General features: G+C 42.3%; 1 long non-coding RNA gene across 1 annotated transcript in view; it reads left to right on the top strand.

The window, feature by feature from the left end:
* Positions 1–2,559: 2,559 nt before the first annotated feature.
* Positions 2,560–16,882, top strand: part of LOC116452086 — a 149,107-nt gene continuing 134,784 nt past the window's right edge. The window contains exon 1 of the long non-coding RNA XR_004243397.1: positions 2,560–2,804. This is a non-coding gene — a long non-coding RNA (uncharacterized LOC116452086). The remainder of the gene's footprint in view (positions 2,805–16,882) is intronic.

Genomic DNA, 16,882 nt, shown 5'->3' with positions numbered 1-16,882 from the left:
ATGCTCCAGCGTGGTTCCTCTTGATTTTTGTTGGGTTAAGATCAGGCTCAAGGCATTTGATGCAGATAATTTTACATTATGTTCTGGTAATATCGTGGCAGTCCTTGGCAGTAAATTGGCTTTGGGGGTGCAGAAGTGAGGGTTTAAGGTAACTGTGGCAAACTTGCTAACTGAGTGGAAAATGTGGACAGTTTTCTGCTGGATTAGTGGGTTGAAGTGGCCCAGTGGGATGTCCCATAAGGGAGGAGGTGGGAGCAGTGCAGGCAGGGGCTGAGGGGAGGAGGGAGCAGAGTTCCCACATTTTCCAATGGCAGCCAGTGGATCTGCTCACATCCACCATGTAACTGCATGCTGTATTCGCCTGTCTGAAATTTAGGGATAAAATGTGCATGGATTTCAGAGCTACTGCTAAAAAGCCACCCACAAGAGGAGATCTGCTCTTTGTAAAAGTGAGTGCATTCACCTCTGCCTCTCCAAGGACTGGCTTTAAACCACAGACTTTATATTTTGAGGTGAAGCGGTAAGTTCTCTGTTGCTCTTGTGTTCTTGCCAGTGATTGAAAAAGTACTGATGGGACCTGGTTGAATGCCCAGATGTCTGTGAGAGCCATTGATTCTTTAATGAGGGGTAGATCAGGCTCCAGAGGTCTGTACATAAAAGCAGCAAAGTTTTGTCAAAAACGACCAAATCAGTGCTCTGAATTTATGGGCATTATCAACACAGAATTGGGTGGGTGATTAGAAGTGTCATTTATAATATAATGCTGCTGATAGTTAAAGAAAATGTAAATAAATCCTTAGTCATGTTGTGCATCCTTGTAAAGCCTGTCTGCCAGAACTACAAACAAACAAACAATAGCAGCATATGGGTGTTTGGAAAATAAACTGCCTGATTAGCTAATCTCATCTTGCTGAGGTTCAGTGATAAACTGGAGTGTACGTATTTTGTCGTTTGTTACTATAAATATGATTGCATTTCAAGGTCAGAATTTTTATTTCTCTAACTCCATAAAGAAGCACGCTTCAAAGAACTCAAAGTTATTTTGTGTTATGGATTGAAAATACAAGATATCTAAGTTTTGGGTGAAATTCTTCCATTATTGGTTTGAGTCTGACTATTAGTACACTAAATCTTGATTTTTAAATTTTTTTTTTTTACTCAGAGTCAAATGTCCACATTTCCAAAATATTCATTGCACTTGGAAATCTACATCTTTGTGTACAAATTTACATTTGCAAATTTACAAATGCATATTTGCATATTTAAACGTTCAATTTGTCAGAACTCTTCTCCCATTTATATTAACATATATATTATCAGGCTCAGTGCTTCGGGTCCCTTTCCTTCTCTCTCTGGGGCAAAGCTCATTGCAGCTGAGCATAATTCTCCATTTGAGGTGGGATGAATGCTTCCTTAGTGCTGCGTTTTGATACATTTGCTCATATTCGTTGAATATCACTTTATTTCACCAGCAGCCCAGTCGAGTAATGGACATTCCAGTCTTCTATTTTGCACTTAGAGAGTAATGCAGTTCTTAACAGATGGGAAGATGTGTGAGTAGCTATTCATAAAGGGGAGGAGGAATGACTGCAGGTCAGCCCAGGAGCAGGAGTGTGGCAGAGTGGGATTGCCAGAGGCTGGGAATAGCTTTGATTTTTTCACAGTACCAGGGCTATGTATCCTTTCACTGCCAGACATATGGGAAGCCCCTAATGAGGCTTACATTACTGCTACTTAATATGCAAGTTGTTCCAAAGGAAGTGAAACTTGCAGTGGTAATGAACACTTAAGCAAAACACATTTTTCTTCACTGGCCCATTACTATCCAGAGATAGTTAATATCTGCTAAATGATTTTTCTCTCAAAGATAATGCCCAGAGAAGCTATTAATGCCTCCTCCCATGCAAAACTTATGTCAGGTTCTCTAAAAGTAGGAGGTTGACTTTACAACCACAGTATCTGAAAGCAAAATGCAAAGTCTGGCAACCTTTCCACTTGCCTTTGGTGCCTACAGGGAATGCCCGGGTTATGTTTTTGAGGTTTTCTCCAAAGTCATCAGAGCTAAACAGTTGTGTTCTGTTTTGTTTGTTTTGATGGTTAAAATTATCAGTTAATTAAATGCTTCCAGTAGGTAACACTCTTATAAAGATGCCAAGCATCACAGGAGCGCTGTTGTGGCCGCCAGTGTGTGACCACGCCACGGCTCAGTGAGGGAGCACACACCCACAGCCTATCTGCCACGATGCTTTTGGGCAGAGGCACTTCCTCCATGAGCAGTGATAGCCATTGTCTGACTGCTGTCAAAGCAGCTCTTCTTAGAGAGGCACAGACAACTTGTGCACAACCTCCTGCCTTAGAGAGGCACAGACAACTTGTGCACAACCTCCTGCCTTAGAGAGGCACAGACAACTTGTGCACAACCTCCTGCCTTAGAGAGGCACAGACAACTTGTGCACAACCTCCTGCCTGCCCCCGAAACACGGCGGCGCTGATGGTCATGTGCCTCCTCAGCGTCACAACAGTTGGCCCTAACAAAGAGCCCCTTTATGGGAGCTTGGCTGCTGTATGAGCAACAGAGAGATCTTGGCACTGTCAGCAGCATCACTTGGCCACAGCAGACTTCAGCAAACCCTTTCTGAATGCTTGAGGAGGGAATGGGAGCCCTCTCTTCATTGGCAAGCCTGGATGCTTTGAAGAGCAGTGACACTGTGGATGCACCCACTGTGTGCACGGCCCCTGGCACCTGGACAGGCAGAGGAGAAGCCCAGCTTGGGAGCTGGGCAACTGCAAGAATTGCATCATATGTACGTTTAACTTGCCCCTCTGGGTTCAAAGCTGGTTAAATACAGGCTGCTCTTTGCCCCAAAACAGCATTTCCTTGGCTCAGAGCTGGCTCTGCAGTCTTGTGGAAACCAGAGGAGAAGCAGATGAGCTATGTGCTTTGGGACATGCTTTGCAGAAGATGTCCTTGCTTCTTGCAGCCTATCTCATCCTGAGAAGAGCAGCCAAAGATGCTGTTCTTCCTCTGGGAGGCTCCATGGAGGGGAATTTCCTTAAGGAAAGAAAACTCTTCTTTCTCTTCTCTGCCTTTCCAGTTAGGACCTATCTCCTTCCCCTCTTCTCCCTACCATCCTCGTGGCTCTTTCTCATTCAGTGCCAACAAGTCTTTTCCACCTGAAAAAAATTACTCAGGTTGCTGTTCTGCCTCCAGATAGAGAGAGTTTGTATTCCCAATTTCTTTAATAATCTAGACAGTTAAATTAGAATAATATTAAAGGGCAGTTTAGAAAGGATGAAAAGCAAATAGTGCTGCCAACTTCAATAGAAAAATATATTGAGTCAGGTTTTCATGAATTACACAGTAATCTTAAAAATCACAGTTAAAATGACTAAATTGGTCCCTTTTTCATTTTGTGTTCTGATTTCTGGGTCTTTAGGGTATAACCATAAAGTCTAGAAAATTACTGTTAATAAGAATTAAGAGAGGAGCTCGTGGAGTTTCTCATGTCATTGCACGCCTCTGGCAGCCAAGGCTGGAGAACACTCAGAAATCATAAGATTCAAGATAAAAATCATGTGAGTTGGCAACACTGCTCCAAGACTCCCCAGAGACTCTGCACCTTCTTCAGGGAGCATAGCTGTGCTTTTAAAACTGCAGCATTGCCAAATTAATCAGGGGAGAGGATCAGATGGGATAAATGGGAGGGAGTTTTGCAATGACTCGGGTTTGTGGCCGGAGGAGGCTGACTCATGGCTCGCTGCAGCTCTGGTGCATGTCCTGTCATGCTGCTCATTCAGGGCCCCAGACATGTCTGAGATGAGATGAAGGCGCATTGTACATCCTCCTTCCTTTGGAGAATCAGCAGAATTGGTGTTTCCTGGGTCAGGGAGATTAAACAGCTTCTTATCAGGAGAGCAGCCTGGCAGCAGGGAGTTGAAATCTCTACGTGATCACGGCATAGGAAAGCCTTGTTTTCTTCCCTCAGTAAAGGGAAAGGCCAATTTTCATCTTCATCCAGCCTAAGCCATATTTCTGAAGTTAGTTAAACTCCTGTTTGTGACCACAGAGTTATACTTAGTCTGTCAGACCCTATTGATTTCCAAGTGTCAAAATTTTATTGCAATATTATTAAGTACGTTATAGCTGTTTGAATAGTACTTTCAAGGCTCTGTTCCCTGGTTGATCTGTGAATGATTTACAAACTGCTGCTGGTTTCTGAGCGTACCATTAGTTTCTGGACCTTGTAGTTATTTGGAAATGTGTATAATTCAAGCGAATCATTGACAGCACACAAAGTGTTCCCGTACAAAGGGAGATGTTCTAAAGCACAGAGGTGCTACACGAGTGACAAACAAACACTGAAAGACTGGAAAAGCTCAGCTTCCATGTCCTAAATGTAAAACCTTTCAGGGGACTTGATTATTTACTATTTGTGGAGTGTAATCAGCCACCTTGCTTTTGACTTTGTGATTTGATGGTTACAGCAGGAAAATGATGTGAAGGGAAGAGCAGATGGTGAGTCCAACCACCACCAGCCAGGCAAAGCCTGCATCTTGCTCCTTGGGGTCCCAGATTGATTTTCCCCATAACTATAACTGATGCTTTGGTCAGGAATGTGGAAGGAATTTTGACTGTCATCAGCAGAACCAAGGTGCCGTGAGCTCCCCATGGGTGGAGGAGGAGATGTTTCCAGGTGTTTTCAGTGCTTGTTCACATGCCTGTAGCAAAGGGGTTGAATTAGATGTAGCTATTTGACAAACTATGGTCTCAAAGTTGGTAGCTGTGGAAAATCTAGGGAAGGTGCCCGAGTTTACTCCAAACTGAGTCCACCTGAGTCCTCCACTTCACTTGGAGGAAGGCTGGTGTGCAGTGTGCAGCTCTGACTGAGACTGCCATGTGCTTGCTTCAAATATCCCTTAAATGTGTGTAGCAGGATTTAATTTTTTTGCTTTGTGACTATAGTGCTAGGAAGATAAGGGGAATAGCTGTAAACACCTGGCATGGGTTGGAGATGGATGGAAGACATGTTGGTACTTGTTAGAGACCAGTTCTGGAAACAGAGTTCTAATTCTCCTTTCATTGATATCGTACAATTTAGGGATAACTCCATGACAATCAGTACAACGCTGAGAGGAAAACAGAGTGAAAAATGTCTCCCCACCCAAAAGGAGGTGTTTCTTGGCAGATGCATTCTGGCTGTGGCCTGTAGGTTGCAGCAGTGTATGCTTTTCATTAGGACTCTCCACTTCATCCTTTGTTTTCCCAAAGTGGAATTCCCCAATGAGATAAACCAACTCGTATTTAGCTGTATCACTTAAAAAAAAATAAATAACCAGCCTCGATCTTGCTGGTGAGACAAAAGGATGTTGTTTCTTCAGCTTTTTGATGCGTGGGTGGGAGCTATGCTGAACCTTTTGGACCAAGTGAATCAGCAGCATGAGGTCCAGCAGCACAGGGGGGCCTTCCCAGCATGGTAGGAAAACAGTGGGAAAGAGTAGGACACACCATGAGAAATGCCAGGAAAAGCTGGGCCTGGAGGTCACATCCCATTAGGTCAATTAAAGTTCTGTGTTTTCTGTTATTTTTGGATCCAAAGTTTGCACAAATCCATGGGCAATGGATTTGTTAATGTCTGCGAATCCAATGTATCGTGCAGCAATGGAGGTGTGCAAATAATGTCCCACCACACACAGGACTGCAGTGAGAAACTGCTCCACTTTAACATGATCCTATCATGTGCTACAGAAATGAAAAACTTTAGCAGATGGCACTGATGTAACTCAGCTGCAAAGATAGGAATAAACAACAACGTCACATGTCAAGTTCATTCACTTCGTTGATTACTCACAAAATATTAATTATTTTTTGCTTTGTGACTGTAGAGCTAGAAAGATAAAGAGAATAGTTGGAAGAATGATGGCCAGTAGGAAAGAAAAATAGTACTAACCAAAATTGTGTGCATGTTTAAGTGACAAAATGTTCTGTTTTGCACCAAGAAATGCTGAGAGGAATCCAGCACTTTGTAAAGCCAGTCATAAACATATAGGAATATACGAATGCCAATGGAAATTATTGACTGAACAGTCTCCTTTTTGGTGGGAAATGTTTTATCAATATTTATGCTGCTCTGCTTGAAATACTAAAGGCAGAATGGAAAAAACAGTCAAAACTCTGAAAAATTTAGAGCATGTTGTCAACTGGCTGAAAACCAGAAGTCACCATGTGATTTTTTTTTTTTTTTTTTTTAAGAAAAAGCAGTCTCTGTTTCTTCAGATTCATTTGGCTTAGGGCCAGAAGGACCCTTTAGATCATTTACTCTGGCATTTTGTTTAATGAAGGCTAGTTACTCCTATATTTAGCCTGAAAACTTATATTTGGCTAACTTTTTTTTCCAGAAATGCAAATAGCGTCTAGTTTTGACTTGTATATACTGAGTACTGCAGAACCCACCATTTCTCCTGTATTTTCTGCAAGCAATTTATAACTTTCCCAATTCAAATGTGTTCTTGATTGCTCCCTTAAAACTGTGTCTTCACATTTCAGACCTTGCTTCTTGTCATGCTTTGCTGCTTTAGATGAAAGGTCCTCCAATGTTTTCTCCTTTTGTGTGTATAAACACACTGTAGTTACCTTTCCGTTGTTTTGCTGCTTGGCCAGATTGATTGAATTCCATAGAAATATATATAAGACATTTTACTAAATTATTTTAGACTTGCTCCTTATTCAAGATTTCAACAGTCTTAAAAAAATGTAAGTGCTAAAACAGGACAGTTTTGCTGGTGCTGTGTGCAGAGGTAAGAATCCACCCCCAATTCTCTTCTTTTAGAATATCCAAAGGTCAAATTTGCTTATTTGCCTTTTTTTTTTATTCTTTCCTAGAATGAGGGCTCGTATTCAGCTGCTTAACTCTTTCCCAACCCTCTGCTTCAGGTAGTCCTCCTTGCTGTCTGTATGACCTACATTCCTCACTGATAGCTGTGAAACTTTGGATTTGGTTGAATTAAACACGCCTTGCTTTCAGTGCCCAAAATTGCTAAAGAATGCATATTGATCTCCATGATTAACCCCTTATTTTCTGAAGTTGGTCCTGCCTGTCAGATTACTGAGGCTTTGTAACCATTGGCTGTGGTTGCTTTGCAACCATATCATGCTACAAACAACCTCTCTTCTACAGATGTTTCACAATGTTTTTATTACCAGCATGTTGTGTTCTGCTGAGTCCTGTGACTCACCAAACTCCGTGTGTTGCATCTCTGCGGTCATCTTTATCAAGCAAATTTGTAATCTCATCAGAGAGTGACATCGGATTTGTGTGATGAAGCCTGCTTGCCATAAAACCATGATTACCAGCGTTAATTATATTTCTATACTTGATTATTTTAATTAATTATCTTTATTAATTGGTGTTTTTATCAGCTTTGCCTCGGCCAGCTGGCTCAAACTTGAGCTCCACTTGACTCTTGGCACCACGCGAGCTGTCGTCCACTTTTCAGGAACTCCCTCTGTGTTAGCATATTTATTAAAAACCAGTTTCAGCAGGCTCAGTCTTTGTGGCTCAGACACTTCATGTCACTGGTATTCTCTGTGCCCTTCCTCTCCAGAGGCAATAGCTTTCCTAATAAGTGTTGGAGCAGGAACTCTCATCACAGACTGTCACCCAGGAATTGCTCTATGTCATGGCAGCTTCCACGTTAAATTGGCAGATGTTATCACGTCTGGGCTTTTCTGTCATTACTGGGCAATTGTTTTAGTTCTGCTTCTTATTGTGTGGATAAAATGAGATGGTAGAAGCATTTCACCTAAAACTTCAGAACAGATATGTGCGATATGAGCTTTAGCAACCACCAGTCTCCAGAAGTCTTCTCTTGTGTACAGATTTCTGTAGCTCTGCCATAGTCAGAGGCAGTGAATCACTTGAATCTGTCCCATACTGAAGCTAGCATTACCCCAGAGAGCTCAGCCACCAGGAATCTCCCAATGATCCATGCAGGCTTGCATCCATTTCTCCACCAGCACAGGCCATGACTTTGTTCCTGGGGAGCAATATCGGCCTTGCGTGGGCTGCAGTGGAGACTTGTGCTGTGACGTTTCCATGTGAGCAGCACTAAAAACAGCCTCAGGCGCTCTGTGAGTCTTTCAAACAGAGCTTCTATTTAATTTGGTGTGTTATGGAAAACTCTGGGCAAGTTTTCCACTCAGAGACATTATATTTTAAGGGCACTCTGTGAAGTACGGTGTTCTTTTTTTATCATTTATCTCTAGGAAAATAAATAGAAGTCCTTATAACAATTAAATACCCATCTGTTACTCTCAGGAAGCCAGGGGGATAATGCCAGAAAAGTAAACCAATCTTCTCATCAGTTGTTGGGTATTTAGAGTCAGTGATCAAGAAGACGTATCAATGAAACACATATTTTAGTTCCTTTGACTAAGGGAGAAGGAAAACCATGACAGAAGAACCATTTAGGTCCAAACCCTGGACATGATGGAAAAGAAATTAAATGCAAAATTGTCCAGATTCACCATGGAACCACCCATCAACAGATTCTCTTCCTTCTTGGAAGTGCCAGTGCACTGTAGTAGAATTGCAAATGGATCTGTAGCACAGAATGTGTGATCAAAACCAGATTTGTGAGCAAGAGTGAAGAATTCTGCCAAAGAATCTGGTAATTTAGTACAGGTTTAAAAATCTCTGCCTCAGCAATAAGTAGCAGTCTCATTAGCAGTGCCTCCCACCACTACACATCCCTGCCACCCGTTGTTCTGGGAAGAATCTCATGCACAAGCAATGGGTGCTCTGATTTGGGCTGTATTCACAGAATCGTTTCAAATCTGGCTAACAAATGCCCAAATCTTGACAGAAAAGTTGTGATATAAGAAGCACTTGTTAAAGCTGCCTGCAAACATATCTCTCATCATCCCCATTTTGCATACCCAGAGGTTAGCTCAAATAACTGACAATAATGCCAAGCATATCGTATTTATGCTATAATTATCTTCACTCACATATGTCACCAAACATAATGGTTTTCTCAGTGTTTTAAGAGTCCTTTTAAAGATAAGGAGATGTGGAAATGTCTTCCTAACATGAGTTTAGGAGCATCTGAAAGAAGCTGCAGCTGAAGAGAGGCTGGGATATGCACAGCTGTTTGTGCTTCCAGCTGGTTTTTGTATATTCTCCGGGTGGAGCAGACATTGATAGCTGCTCCCTTATAAAATATGTAACAGTACTTTATGACCTAATATATTTTCCAGTCCTAGGGCCTGATCCAGAGTCCACTTGGCTCCCTGAGCAGGCTTCCAGTGCCACCAGTAGAGCTCTATCAAAGTCTTAATAGACTAAGGCTAGTGAGGGGTAATTTGGGGCTATTAGCTTTGCAGGGTTGCATATGGTTCGGTGATGCTCCAACATTTGCCTTCAGAGCTCTAGACTCCCTGCTGCTTCCCTTGCTTGCATGAGCTGTTTTCCACCACCCTTCAGAGATTTATATGGGTCTCTTACGCTGTCTGAGGCCACTTGCCACCGAGTTGCAGCCGTGGTGCTCTCTTTCCTCCTTGGCAGCCTTCCCCAGGAGAGCTCCAGGCCCCACGGTGGTTGATAATGTCTGGTGACATTTTGTGGCTCTCCTTCAGCCTTGTCAGCCTTGTCATCCTTCCCTGTGTCACGCATCGTCAACTGCAGACTCCTAATTGCAACTTGATATTTAAGTTCATTGGCAAGGGTTGCTTATGGGTCAGTCTGTGCTTCCAAAGCCTCGGAGAGTGGAGCGACACTGGAGCTTTTTGTCAGGGGAGAGCTCTGCAGAGCCCTTCGCAAGGGACTCGTTTCCACATGCAGGGTAGGGTGTAGCCTGAATTTGGGACACGGGGAATGTGAGCGAAGGCAGGAAGCAGACTGCTGGAAACAGACTAAAAACAGCCAGAGGGAAGGGGAAGATTCTGTGCTTGCTCGTGGGCTTGGAACTCAGTGCCCTGGTTGAAACCCATCTCTGCCTTCTTCAGGTCACAAAAAGTACGGCTCCAAAGCCAGGATCCAGCCCTTCTGCCAGCAAATTCTGTGTGCTTTGCTCATTATGAGCACGGGCTGCTTGAACAAACAAGCATTGCTTTGCCTCTTCTGCAGAAGAGTAGGCTCTGCTGGCTTTCCCCCACTTTGGATGTGATCCAAAAGGGCTAAAGCAATTTCAAAGCTAGTACGGGTGTGCCAAGTACATATACATCTCACTGGCTTGATGTGGTCATGCTGGGGACTCCAAATATTTCACACCTACTGAATGTTTCTGGGAAATGTTGTTTCCACTCCTGCAGTTCCTGGTTTTTGCTCTTGTTTGTGCTTGTCCTTAGATCAAATGAGGCTAATGACTGAGGGATAACCATGCTTCCCAGGGATTTGAGAACTTAAATGGTTGAAAGCTATTAAGAGACGTGCTTTGCTGTTGAATACACTGAAGCCTTTTGCTGCAGGGGATCATCCTAAAGGCTGTAAGAAAACAACAGCTCAGTATTTTGACAACATCAACTCACAACTTTGTTTCAGAACAGTCTTTTTCTCATCCTAATGTAGGTCATGGCTGCAAGTTAATTTGTTCCATGTGCCATTATGATGTAGAATACATTCAGAAAAACAGTTTTTTCCCAGGGTGAGAAAAAATTATGTTTACTAAGCAGTTATAGTCCGGTTTATTTTTTATTTTCTCCCCTGTGCCTTCCCATGCTTTACTTCTCCCTCCTATCTTCTTGTTTTCCTGCATTAGTAGCCTGATACACACGACTGGGGTAACCAATTTGACTCCCTGTGCTCTCCAGACCTCTGGATGTGCAGGCAGAGTGGACCCATCCCAGTCCCAGAAGGGCTCCTCTGAACCCCCCTTGGGCTTTAGACAGTGCATAAACTGAGGCAGTGCCTTATTTCAATAAACCATATATTTGATTAATAGATTTTAAGGCTTGGTTGGTGATGATAGAGAGGGGCTTTACATGTGGCCTCTCCAGTGCTATTGCAGTGACTTTGCTCTGGGATCACAAATTCGTACAGAAGATGAAAATCCTAATTGCTGTCACCTGAGATGAAAGCCCTGTAATCATGACTGCCTTCCCGGGATGATCAATCCTACTGTAGGTCACCAGACTCATTTTTTCTATTTGGTTTCTAAGTTCTCTTCTGCAAGGGAGATGTGGGGTTTGGGGTCTCATCCCAGTGGGAGCACCAGCACAGAGGGGTTTTAACAACTTTTGTCCCAGTCCCTTTCTGCCATCGCTCAAAACTTCACCCACTGCTGCACAGGCTCTCTGTGTGCCTGGAAAGGTATTTCTGGCCACTTCAACTAAACTAATTCAGGCCCTCTGAAGACCGCAGAGCCTGGAGAAAGAATAATTTTCTCGTATATATATGTATATGTTGAACTTCTGTCTTGGTTTTTCAATTTTGTTTTAGAGTGGAAAAAATATTGAAATATAGTGAAACTCTATGATAGATGTCCAAGTTGACAGTTTAAGCCTTTTTCCTGGAGTGTCTTTGTCAGCTGCTAAGTCAGCCACATGAAGAGTGAGGGTCACCATGATGTTGGGAGCCCTGTGCATGGCCTGTGCAGTAAAAAAGGCAGTGAAAGATCACATTTTCCCTGTTTAGCTTTTAAGTTCTTTGTACTGCATTGCCAGGAAAACTTGATTTTCACAGCACATTAGAGGGCAGGTCTTCTGCTGTTAGAATGGTGTAGCTCTACCTAGGTCAGTAGATCTCAGATGGTTTGTGGTAATTAAGGGTAGCACTGAGCCTGAGCACTCTGTCAGAGAAAGCAAAATGTTTAGTTCCTTTAAAGAAAAATAGATGTGTATTAGCTGTTAAAATCTGGGGAAAAAAAATCTTGAATTAATATGCTCCACACCAGCAAAAGGGGCATTTTATCCCTTTCACCCTGTGTGTGAAAATGTTGTACAGTTTGACAAGCAGTGGAAGTGTGATCAACAGTGAGACAGAGCCCGTGTGCCTTACAGAAAAGAAACAGCTCAATGAGAGAATGTAAATATTTATGAAAAGACAAAATAATGTACGCAAAATTATCTTACAATTGAGCCATATAGATGCTGTCACCAAGGATAATATAAAAAGAGGGAGACAAAAAAATAAATGCCACTTAGAGGGATTTTGGCATAATCTAGTAAAATGCATGTGGCTGCACAGTAGAGTTTGGTTCTGCAGTTTTAAATTCAGGAAAATACCTCTCAGGATGATATTGGTGACAACATCTCATACCTGTGCCCAGCAAGGTGCTGCTTTCCTCCCTCAGATCTGTCTCATGTTGTGCCACAACTTCCATTTCTTGTTAAGACAAACTCTCATCATTCTCATGGTGCTAAATTCTCTTCTCATTTGCATGGAAATGGAAGGACCGAAGGATGCTGTTCACAGGTCACAATGTCAGATTTCCAATCAGATCATCAAAATTAAAAAGCAGTTTGATAAGCCAAATTTTCCAGCTGAAAACACAGTATTTATAATAGTTGTAATCTTTGTAAATTATTTCTGACCCAGTTTTCATGTATTAATGTCCTTGCAGCACTGGCATTTTTTCTTTCTTTCTCTTTTCAGTGCCTATTTGCAGTTTCTTGCTGAGACATAAAACATTATCATGGAAATGGTAGTTTCCTTAGAAAGCAAATCCACTGGGATTTTTAATTAGAATATCTTTGTGAACATCCAAACCAAACTGCAGCACGCTGTGAAGTCTTGAAGTGATGCTGAGCAGTACTGCTCATGTTGTTATTTCACATTTGCTGTTAGAACTATTTGGCAAAGATTAGATTTCAAAATACACAGCTCAGTCACATAAAAGTTCTTGCAACTGTGGTGGAGTGAGGGAGCTTGAAATATATACAAAAACCTTCTTTGGTAGAAGGAGCAGGGCAAAATGTGCAATGAGAAATTATATTAGTAATGTTTAATTTATTATGAGGGCAATTTTCAGAATGCAATGTCAAGGTCCTTCATGTTTATGAACATTTTCTGCGCTTACCTAATAACTTGAGAGTCAAAGAGAATTTATCAAATTAATTTTAGTTTTGGCTGGAGAGTTAGACTTTTTAAAGAATGCTAATTATTTTGCCCAGACATTAATAAATCTGCAGTAAGGCCCAGCATGCAAAAGAAAAATGAAGGGACATTTTTGTCCTTCATTCCCTTTCTCTTGGAAGGCTGGAAATGCTATTTGTCTTTGCTGATGGTGCTGGGGACGGATTTTGGAGTGTGTGGGACTGGGTCCAAATGGCAGTGCAGGTTAGAGGGACAACTCTAACAAAGGTCAGTGTTATCCTTTGTCTGTGGGGAGATGCCATTGTCCCATGGCTGGAAATTTGAGGGAACAGCATCACCTTCAGAAAGCAGAAGCAGAGCTCTGGATGGCAGTGAACGTGTATCTGACACGGGTGGGTCTGCACAGATCGGCATTTTTAGCTTTTTCCTGAGCATCTTTTGATGAGCATTGCTGGGAACAGGTACTCCTGGTATGCTGTTCTAGTGCAGTCTGGCTCTTTTCAGGAGCTTTTCCTTAATTGCACAGCGACCTCAGCCACTGGTGTCCCCCAGGAATGGATATTACAGCCCAGAGGCTGTGTCCAGGCAGAAATCCATTTAACTAAAGTGAGAACCTGAGCATCTCCGACTCCCGTTTGCCTCACGGGCAGCTGAAGACATTAATCATCTTGCACAGGACCCTGAACATCTTTCATAATCCTAAATGAGGATAAACAATGAAGCTGATTTTATTTTTTGCAGAAAAGTGGATGTTACTGAACGTGAAGCTGAGAACACAGTTTAGTCTTTTGCTGCCACCTCTGCAGGGAAAAATGTAATTATATTGAGCTCTAAGTAACTTTGTTTGGGACAACTTATTTAGTCTCTGTGAAAGTACCAGTCCATTCCCCAGAGCATTTAAAAATGAGTGCTGGTGTCCAGCCTATTGCCATGGCAGCCCTGTGAGGGTTTATGTGATACACAGCACACCAGAACCTTCCAATAATTCCTCTCGAGGTTAATATTGAAAACAGAGCTCTGCAATCCAGGGTAATATAATATGCAGAGGTACAGCAAAGCCTGGGCAGACATTTAAAGTGAAGGAAAGTAGTGGACAGAAGCCAAAAGCTCAGCTTTTCTCCATTTTTATTTCCTAATAAATACAAATACTCAACATCCATTGCTCTCTCCTGCAGTGTCACATGCTTGGATTGAATGCTGTGAGTGTCTGTTTCTGCTATCAGTGATGGATAAATTCCCAATGAACTACTTCTAGACAGCATGTAGACTTTTCCTAGGTGGCATCATTCAAAAAGCTTCTTGCAAACTCATTTTAAGTGACTAAAGGATTAACAGAGTGAGACACAGCGAGGAAAGCAAGCCCTGGGATTTGAAAGCAGCCAAAGCAAACACACTCTGGAAAATAGGCCTGAGGATCCTTGATACCTTTGAGTAGTTTGGGGGTTTTTTTAAGAGCTGGAGTGCTAGTCCTCCTAAAATAGGTTATGGGTTGGGTTCAGGAATCTTTCTCAGCCCTCCAGCTTTCTGTATCGTGCATTTTCTCCCCATAGGGACAGCAAATTCTCTCTTTCCTGAGCAGAGTCAGTGAGGGGTATAGGCTCAGGGTGAAATCTCTCCTGCATTACCTGATATCAAATAGGCATCTGGATTGACTCCCAGGTCCATTCTCATCTCTTTCGACTTGCAAAGCCATGGGAAGTGTTGGGGAAGATGAAACAGGAAAACCTTGTAAATATGATTGCCTGACAAAAGATTTTGGGAATATGAAAACTACAGGCAACATCGAAATGAAAGCCACTTTTGAAATACCAGGTCTTAGTTACTGAACTGGAAAACAATGGTATGGCCACTGAAGATAATCCCCTCTTGATGGAACAATACCCTCTGCTTGCAAGCAGGTCCAAGGGTCAGAGCAGACCCTACTAGCTCAGCAGAAGGGGTCCAAAGAGTAGTTTTTAGGAGTTAAGATGTAACACTCTATGGTAATATAAGAACTCTTATAGGCTGTATGTAAATGCTATAGGATTTGTATCTTGTATTAGATTGGTTAGTGACAATTAGAATATTCAGTACAGAAGATGATTTATTGTATTGTAACCAGGACTTCAGACACTTCCACTTCATTCCTTTCCTTCCTTACTTCCACTCTTGCTCTTACACCCTCTCTCTCTCTCTCACCTGCTTACTCTCTTGGGCCTGCTCAGAGCTGAGTCTAGCAGCTCTGAGCAGTGCCCCTATACCCACGCCTTTACGATAAACCGACTGTGTCCCAAGACCTGCCTATAGAGATCTCTCCGTCTCCATCCGTCCGGCCGTCTCCGTCCCGACTGGACCCCGCTGCCCCATAACCTACAGGGAAGAATCCAGGAAAGAGGTGGAACACCCTGTAAAAATTCAGAATGCTCACTACACCCAAATACTTAAGATCTGAAGGCATTGCCTAAGGAGTTTGCTGTGCAAAGGAATTATGGTTTAGAAGGCAACAAAAAGACAAACAAATTTAAGTTGATGGACAGAGGCATTTGTAAAACCACCTCCTTTCTATCTTGGCATAAATTCTCTCTGCTCCTCAGTTGATGTTATGGGCCTCAATGGAGCAAAATGCTTAGATCATGTTCTTTCACAAGATGTAAATGAAAACTCAAAAATACCAGGTGAGGCCTTGATTCTGCAAAGAGATGACACACATGGAGCTGTCTGCTGGTGTGCAGTCCCCAGGGGTTGGTGCAGCTCTGTGCAAGAGACGCTGCAGAAGGAGGTTCTGCCCTCGAGGGATGTTATCACCCACCATGACAGAATTCACGCTGCTCTTTCTGCTCCTATGAGCTAGGAAGAGCTGAGTTGGAATTTTCCATCAAGATCCTTTTTTCTAAAGAAAATACAATTTCTGAAGGCGGCGGAGATGGTGCCTTTTTGCAGTTTTAATTGGAAAAAAAAATTTGCCTTGGGAGTTACAGGCTCATGCTGCCTTGATAAACACAAATATATTCTGGCAAATGGAACAACACTGACGTGTCGTTTCCCTTGTGAGTAAGTAGCAGATCTCTGAGTATTGGTGAGAAGAATCAGATTATTCTTTTTTGGCTACCTCACACTAGAGAAAATTTCCCTACTAGAGCATCTTTAATAGGCACCTCAATGCTTGCACATAAATCATTTAGAGTTTAAAGGGTTTTCTGAATGCCCTGAGAAAAAGCATAGAGGAAAGGAGTCCTTATCTGGTACTTGTTGATATTGCAAGATTTTTGCCCTACTCGATAACAGGGAACAGACCCAAAGTGTCTGATCTCTGGGTCTTTACATGAGAGAACTGGCACTCAGTGTGCCAAAGTACACATCTGGCCAGCAGGTTAACACATTTGTGGGAAAAGGTATGTTCCATTCCAATTTATAATACACAACAAATGCTTGTTGGTTTAAAAAAAAAACCCCACAGCCCAAAACACAAAGATTTGCTATTCCAAAAGTAAATTGCATGAGGAAAGAAAGGGGGGGGGAAAAAAAAAGGAAAACTTTGTTTTATTTTTCTATGGCAGCCATATTCCCACACAATGGAAACAGTAAAAAATCAAGCTCATAAGGATTTCTGATGATGGGATAACCATAGATTCTTTGTTCTGAATATTAATTGCTGCATTAAAATGGACTCATAAGAATGGCAGCTTCAGTGTGAGTAGCCAAGAATAAGAAACTCAGCTTCCTAAAATGACACCTAATGTGAAAGCTGTCCAAAGGACATTATTCCATATATACTCCAGAAAAGGCCCATTTGCTTTTGAAGCAAAAGAATGGGTAAAAAATGCAGAGTGCCCAGAAACTTGTTCAGGAGTGGGCTTGTAAATAGGTTTGGA

The sequence above is a fragment of the Corvus moneduloides genome, chromosome 16, assembly GCF_009650955.1.
Source record: "Corvus moneduloides isolate bCorMon1 chromosome 16, bCorMon1.pri, whole genome shotgun sequence".
NCBI classification, from domain to species: domain Eukaryota; kingdom Metazoa; phylum Chordata; class Aves; order Passeriformes; family Corvidae; genus Corvus; species Corvus moneduloides.
This window is presented reverse-complemented; position numbering and strand designations above follow the sequence as displayed.